The sequence below is a fragment of the Pseudopipra pipra genome, chromosome W, assembly GCF_036250125.1.
Source record: "Pseudopipra pipra isolate bDixPip1 chromosome W, bDixPip1.hap1, whole genome shotgun sequence".
In the NCBI taxonomy this organism is placed as follows: domain Eukaryota; kingdom Metazoa; phylum Chordata; class Aves; order Passeriformes; family Pipridae; genus Pseudopipra; species Pseudopipra pipra.
The window spans coordinates 24,496,759-24,504,353 of record NC_087580.1 but is presented as its reverse complement, the minus strand read 5'-3'; the positions used below and the strand labels follow the sequence as shown (position 1 = coordinate 24,504,353).

Here is a 7,595-nt window from a genome sequence, read left to right as displayed (position 1 = left end):
GCACTACACTAGTTTTTTTCTACTGGGAGAGGTATCTCTGTCAGGGCTATTAAAGACAAAACTTTACTCTCTAAAGTGCCTTTTTCTGCAGCCTCTTTGGCAGCCTTTTGGGCCAAATGATTCCCCAGTTCTGCTTTGGTCTCCCCCTCTTGGTGCACTCTGCAATGCAGGACAGCAGCCTCTGTTGGTTTCTGGAGATCTTCAAGCAAGTCCAAGGATTAACTTGTTCTCCTTGACTCAATCCCAAAGCTGGAGTGAGCACAATTGGTTCTGCTTTCTGGGCTGAGGCACTGCAGAGGAGTGCCCCCAGTTCCATGACCTGCTGGGGGGAGTTCCTGTGCATCCAGAGAATTGTTTTCCATGCTGGACAAAGCTGCCCCCACTGGGAAACAATTCCCAATCACGACTTTCCCAGGGGCTGTCTCCTGAGTCAGCTCTGCCCCAATACACTTCTCCTCTAGTCTGGAAGCAATCCCGCTCTGGGCTTCCTTTGCTGGGGCTGGGGCAGTTGACAGGTTGCTTCTTTTGTTCCTGGTCCAGCCTCCCTTGTCCTTGGAGAATTCCAAAGCCCAGGGAGGCTCCTGGGGTCTGGACTACTTGCACTTTGTCTTTGGGATACCCCATATCCACCCAGTCCAAGGAAATTCCATAGTGTCTGATCCCAACATTGCTGCTCAGCATCAGTGGCTATCAAAATATCATCCACACACTGGAATAAGGCTCCAAGAGGGTTTTGACTTTTCCATTCCTCCAGTTCCTTTGCCAATTGAGTTCCAAATACTGGGGGGCTATTTTTAAACCCCTGCAAGAGGACCACCAAAGTCAGATGGGTTTTCCTCCCTGTTTTTGGATTTTCCCAGTTGAAAGCAAAAAGCTCTTGACTTTCACAACTTAAAGGGAGACAGAAAAAGGCATCTTTCAAATCTAATACTGTGAAACATATTAAACTTTCATTTAAGGGAGTTAGCAAAGTGTACGGATTCGCTACAACTGCTTGTATATCTTCTACTCAATTATTTATAGCTCTGAGGTCTTGGACTAACTGGGATAGCCTTCCATTTGCCTGCTTGACTGGCAAAATTGGAGCATTACATTTAGATTCACATTCTTTTAACAAGCAAAATTTCATCAGTTTTTCTACAGAGAGTGAGAATCCCTCACAACTTTCCATTTTCAAAGGCTATTGCTTTGGCCTGACCAACCCCACTCCAGGTTTCACTGGAATTCTCACAAGTTCTGCTCTTTTGGATCATGGAGGCACCTCTCCAGCCCATCCTATTGGAATCACTGCATCCCCAAGTGACGTTGGCAGATGGATTAGTTCCGCTTTTGGAGACTCATGCAAAACTAGAATCTTCCACAGAATTAGGCTCTGCAATAATAACTTATATTTTATCATTTTTAAATTGTATTGTGGCATTTAATTTTTCCAAGAGATCTCTCCCAGGCAGAGGCTTTGGGGAATTGGGGACATACTGGGGAGCCAACCACTGTTTTCCCAATTTCAAATCCACACCATTAAAAATGGCCCAGTTTCCCAATTCCCTGTCACACCAGACAATTGTTCCAGAATTGTGACTTGAGTTTCATTTTCCCTTATTTAAGACAGGGGAACAAGTTCCCACAGCCACAACCAATTGTACTTAGCTTGGCTGGAACCAGATGTTCTGATGGGGAAGAATCCTCTGGTGCCCCCTCAGTCATCTTCAGTGATGCCACGAGAGGGTTCGGAGGGTTCTGAAGTTTCAGTTGCGGACAATCCCATTTCCAGTGTCCATCTTTCTTACAGGATGCACATGGATTGATCCCAAGTCTCCTGGGGGGGATGTTTGAAGCAGGCTGCCCATGCTCTCATCTTCTTCCTCTCCCCAGGGGCACCATTTCCTCTGGGATTTCTTCCATAACTGAAACTTCTTTCTGCTGAGTTGATTCCTGCTGATTCTCCCAACCTCCAACAATGTCCTGAAATGATCTTGATCTTGTCCCTCAGCTTTTTGTCATTTCCTCCTAACCACATCTGAGGACTGCCCCACAAATATGGGGGCCAGTTGAGTCCTTCCCCCCTGTGTTTCAGGATGGATATTCATATATTTTTGTGCTGTTTCTTCCAGTCAGTAGGCTCTTCCCTGTGAACCTGCTTCATTGTAAAGAATTTTGACGTGTTCATTGCCTTTGGCCTGGCATGTTTCATTCCAGATAATATCCACTGCAGGTGGATGCTTTTGCCATCTAGTCTGAGTTCTATCACACAGGGGGGCCACTCCCATCCCTCCTTGTTTAGCTCTAGTTCTTCCTGCAGCTGTACTGAAGCTCTCTGCTCTCTCTCTGACACATTCTCTCTACCTTTTCTTCTGGACATGCTAAATCTGCCTCTTCACATGCCAGTTCCCCTGCAAGATTGGTTTCTGCATCTTGATTTTCTGTTCCCCCACTCAACCTGCCCGTGGGGCCAACCAGAAGATCTGAGTCCTCCTCCTTATCGGGGAGACGATGAGAACAAAGTTCTCCTGTGCTCCACATGGAACAACAAGGCTTTAACCATTTCCCTTGATTTTCCTTTCCGGGCTCACACCAAGGGCTCTGAGGGCGCTGCATTCACACCACAATCCTTCTGCCATTTCACAGGGTTCTGCAAAGTGAAAACCACATCAACACACATAACCTCCTTCCACTTCTGTTCCCATTCTGAAACAGCATCAACTGTAACAATGGATTATAATTCAATGTTCCAGAACAGCCACCCATTGATTCCAACACTTCATTAAATTCTCCCTGGGAGCTGTTCCTCTGGGGGGGCTGCCAAACTTCATCCAAAATTGCAAAATGCAACAAAGTGGGGACTTCACAATTCCCCCTTCAGATTGCCCACTCCCCATCTCTAAACAGTAGACCCAAAATGTTACAATACAGAAACAAATAAGAACACAACAATATTGATTGATAAAACAAAGCCGAATACCAAATTCCAAAATACAAAATAACTCACCCAAAGGGCTGGAAGATCCACAGGTCTCAGATGAGTAGGATTCCCAAAATACCAAAGAACCCCCCAGTGCGCTGAAAGATCCATATGTTTGACATGGGCAGGATTCCCAAAGAGAATTCCTTATTATCCAGTGGGATCTTACCTGTGTCCCAGACTGGGCTGGGGATCTGTGCTCTTCTCCAGCAAAATCCTGGTGCTGGTTGAAGATCCAGAGATCCCTTGGATCCGTGGGAGATCAGGCAGAGGTGTCCTGTCTGGGGGGCCAAAAATTACACCCAAAAGCAGCAGAAACAAACTTCTCAACCCCAATTTGGAGATGTTAAAAAGGGCATTCTTCTTTGTTCAGCATGCTGGAGGTTCAGAGGAGAGTTCCTCTAACCCAGTGTGCCAAATGACAGACAGGGCTTTTTATTACACACACTCTTTACATGTGCATTTGATAGCCTTGCTTACTGAATACATATTCATTACTCTGCTTTACATAGTCACACCCCTATTGGAAGTCCTTTTCTGGTCCTTCCAGGCCTTCTCTGTCATCTGTGCTGCTCAGTTCTTGAGCAGCACAGCACCATTGTGCTTCTTTTATCTGGGTACGTAGGGCTTAGTTTACATCCTGCTTGCTTGGGACATCCCTTATCTAATTCTCTAGAACTTTTCCAGGATTACATTGTTCCTCATTTGGGCACTCCGGGGTACTGGGAGTAGAGTTTCTATTTCTTCTATCAATGGTTTGATGGAGACCATGACAAGCTGGGAACTCGTTGCAGGGAAAAGAGGGAGCAGTTGGGAAGTAACAGGCAGGTGGGGGAGAGAACTGTTCAGAGAACAGCTGAGATACAGCTCGAGCAAGGTGAAAACTAAACTGTCATTTGGGATCGTCCCAGATCAATTGGATTTCAGAAATTACTCAACACAGGTGCCACCTCCTCCAGCCAAGCCCAGGAGATCAACCTCCTCAGCAGCTGCAAGAGCGGGATGTTCATGTGCCTGCTGCCATCTCCCAAAAGCCATTATCCCACTCCTGCTGAGAAGATGGGCAAGATGAGGATCTACCTCACAAGATCTGCTGCCAGAAGAAGAGCGTGTCCCAAAGGATGTCCTCAGCCTTCTCAGAGGGGACGTCAGATCCACTCCAGGGATGGTCCCAGCCCTTCCCAATCCAGACTGGGCACCAGCTCCAACTCTTCCCTCAAAAACAAACAACAAATTCATGACAAGAGATTACAAACAAAAAGTGGAAACAAGACAAAAAGGTAAAATGTTAACATTGTGTCAGGGTTCTGAGGAAGGCCCAACCCCTCCACACCAAAGGAAAGCTCCTCCTCCAGGTAAGGAAAACCCAGGCCTTCTCCCTGCCCTGCTGCATTGCCCCAAAGAAAGGCTCCTAAGCCAAGGCAGCCCAAGCCTTTCCCGGCCTGCAGCCCAAAGCAGCTGGTGTTCTGCAGCCCCACCTTTGCTCCCCCCACGGGGGTTGGTTTTTGGCAGGCTGGCTGCCCCTGCCCCAGCCCCGCCCAGCAAAGGGGCAGTGGCAGAGGCTGGGGGCAGAGCCGGGCTCCCATTTCACACCCAGCCCAGAGCCCAGCCCACCCTCCTGCCAAGAAGCAGCTTGGCAGCCGGCTGAAGAATTCATCGGGTTCCCCGCCAGCAAAGGGGGAACCTTTGGTGCCCAGCCAGGCTGAGCAATGCCCGGGAGCACCCCCTGGGTGTGGACTCATCTGCAAACGGCGTGTGGAGCACGGCTTGGAGGAAGGGGCCAGAATCAAAGTCCATCATCTTCAGCTCGCCAGTGTCCAGGTCAACAACAAAGAGCTTGTCATCCCTGACGTCGTCCTCGATGTCTCCAGCAGCAGCCCCACCCGGCACAGCTTCTCCAGAGGCCCCTTCTCCTTCCCTGGGGGCCAGACCAGGCTGTCAGTGTTCTGCCGAGGGCCCAGCTGTCTGTGAAGCGGGACGAGCAAAACCAGGTTGGATGGTGGCCACCAGCACTTGGGAGACCGGGTCTGCAGCCCAGCTCCAGCACAAAGAGGTGCATGTTCCCGTGGGATGATCCCCCCTCAGTGCTACAGGCATGACAAAAAAATCTGGTTTTCTTTGTTTCTTATTGCCAAGAGATGTGTGGAGGTGTTACTTGCCAGGCCCCTGGATCAAAGTGAGCACGTGGATCTCTCCTGTCTTCTAGAGCAGGCAAATGCCCTGCACCCAAGGATGGCACAATAGGTCTTCCAATGATGGCCTGTCCGAGGGGTGGATGGACAAACACCACCTGATAAGGTGCTGGCACCCTGGGGGGAAAATGGCCGGTCAGTTGGAGAAGGATCCTGTCCCCTTTGTCCCACTGTCCACGTGCCCAGGCTGTGCTGGCTGTGCTCAGAGCTGTGCCCAAACTTCTCAGTTGATTCTCCCTTTTGGAGGAGAGCAGGATGGCAGGACACAGGCCACCTCCTCCAGCCAACCATGGGACACAAACAGCTTCAAGAGCGGTGTCCTCGTGAGCCCGCTGCCCTCTCCCAACACCGTTATTCCCCCCGTGCCACAAAGATTGGTATCCACCTCGAGAGACCCGTGGTGGGAACGGGAGCTGGTCCCAGATGGTGTTGGGGCCTTTGCGGAAAGGGTGCTTCCCGCAGACCATCTGGTAGAGCAGGATGCCCAGGGACCAGACCGTGGCCGCCTCGCCGCGGTAGCGTCTGAAGCAGATCCACTCTGGCGGGCTGTATGACGGTGTTCCTACGGAATACAGATGGAGTTCATCAGGTGGATGCTGCCTGCTCCCAGAGCCTCACCCCAGCATCCCTGGCAATGTGGGGCCTGCCCCAGTGGCACACGCTGTGACCCACTGCCTTCTCACCGGCCCCTGACTCTTGGTTACAAACTTGGGGTTGGAGAAGAAGCCAGTTCTCTGCAAACATGCACTGCAGGCAATGCTGGAATAGACTTGAGCCCTTCAAAATCCATCAAACTATTTGATAATGAAATACATGTAATCTCTACAGGAATTCAAAGTCCTCTAGAGGATGGCCACAGCGGTTTGCTGATAGGTCGTACATCAACCTTTGCACTAGGTGTGTGTGTACTGCCTGGAATTATAGATGCCAACTTTGTGGGAAAAAGAAAAATAATGCTGTGAAAAAAGCTTGCATCCAATTACAATCGCAGGCCCTGAGAAGCGTACAGCCACAGTTCATCTCTTTGTTTTGGACTTGCCAATCACACTGTGGGGCTGAGATGCTTTGGGACAATGGGGACTTGGTCTCACTACAAATTTGTCTTAGAGACCACTGAACATCAGCTGGTCCCCGCCCTAACCTGGATGACTGATGAACCGGTGTGGGTGGATCAGTGGCCGCTCAGAAAGGACAAGCTGCAACATCTTCAAGTGCTTGTTCAAGAACAACTTTCGGCAGGACACATTTGTGCTTCTACCACTCCCTGGAATTCTCCAGTGTTTGTGATGCAAAAAAGAAGTGGCAAGTGGCATCTATTGCACAATCTAAGACACATTAATGAAGTCATCAAGCCAATGGGAGCTGTCCAACCAGGCCTGCCTTCGCCATCAGTGCTGCCTCAAAACTGGCCACTTACTATCATTGACTTAAAGGACTGTTTGTTTTCCATTTCTTTACACCCCAGAGATGCAAGGTTTGCTTTTTCAGTGCCATCTATTAACACCAGTGAACTGCATGCTCGCTATCACTGGAAAGCCCTACCTCAAGGGATGAAGAATAGTCCAGTCATATGTCAACTGTTTGTGTCCACTGCGCTGTCACCTATACGTCAGCAGTATCCAGAAGTCTGCATATATCACTACAGGGATGACATCTTAATCTGTGCAGCTAATATAAAACTAATGCAAAGAGCCCTCAAAGCAACAATTGGCAACCTATGGCCTTCAAGTGTCACCAGAAAAAGTACAAGAATCTCCTTGGCATTACCTGGGATGGAAAATAACCCAAACAGCCATTCATCCCCAGCGTGTTTCTCTGTCAAACTCAGTGCAAACCCTCAATGATTTGCAAAGACTGCTGGGAGCTATTAACTGGCTCAGATCTATTTTGGATATTTCCACTGATGAACTCTGTCCATTGTTTTGCCTGCTTAAAGGAGATCCAGAACTAACTTCGCCCAGACAGGTAACACCAGAAGCTGTTACTGCTTTGCATGCTGTAGAGCAAAACCTCAGTTCCTGCCAGGCCAGTCACCGTCTCTTAGATGAGCCAGTGATATTAGTTACCTTGAAGGGACTCGCTCAACCTTTTGGCCTCTTGGGCCAGTTGTACAAGAACAATACTCAGTTTTGTTTATGGGAATGGGTTTTTCCAGCTCATCAGTTTTCTAAAACAGTAACGACTCAGCCAGAAATGATATCACGCATATTTCAGAGAGGCTGCATTAGATGCTGGGAATTTGCAGGGTGTGACCCACATACTGTGTATTTGCCAATGACAACAGAGCATTTACAATGGCTAGAGAAGGCTAGTTTTGAATTTCAAACTGCCTTAAGTGATTTTGCAGGTCAGCTAAGTATTCACCTACCTGCTTGTTCTTTTTTACAGAGTTTAAATAACCTTCCTTTGAAGCTGAGAACACACTGCTCCCCTATTCCTTTAAC

At 48.8% G+C, this 7,595-nt stretch overlaps 1 long non-coding RNA gene across 1 annotated transcript; it reads right to left on the bottom strand.

Annotated features, from left to right (window-relative positions):
* Positions 1-1,414: 1,414 nt before the first annotated feature.
* LOC135405629 (uncharacterized) lies at positions 1,415-5,605 on the bottom strand. Its single transcript, XR_010425877.1, has 5 exons — positions 5,537-5,605; positions 5,115-5,268; positions 4,040-4,920; positions 3,129-3,240; positions 1,415-2,629 (listed from the first exon to the last, which is right to left on the bottom strand). It is a non-coding gene; the product is annotated as an uncharacterized LOC135405629 (long non-coding RNA).
* Positions 5,606-7,595: the final 1,990 nt, after the last annotated feature.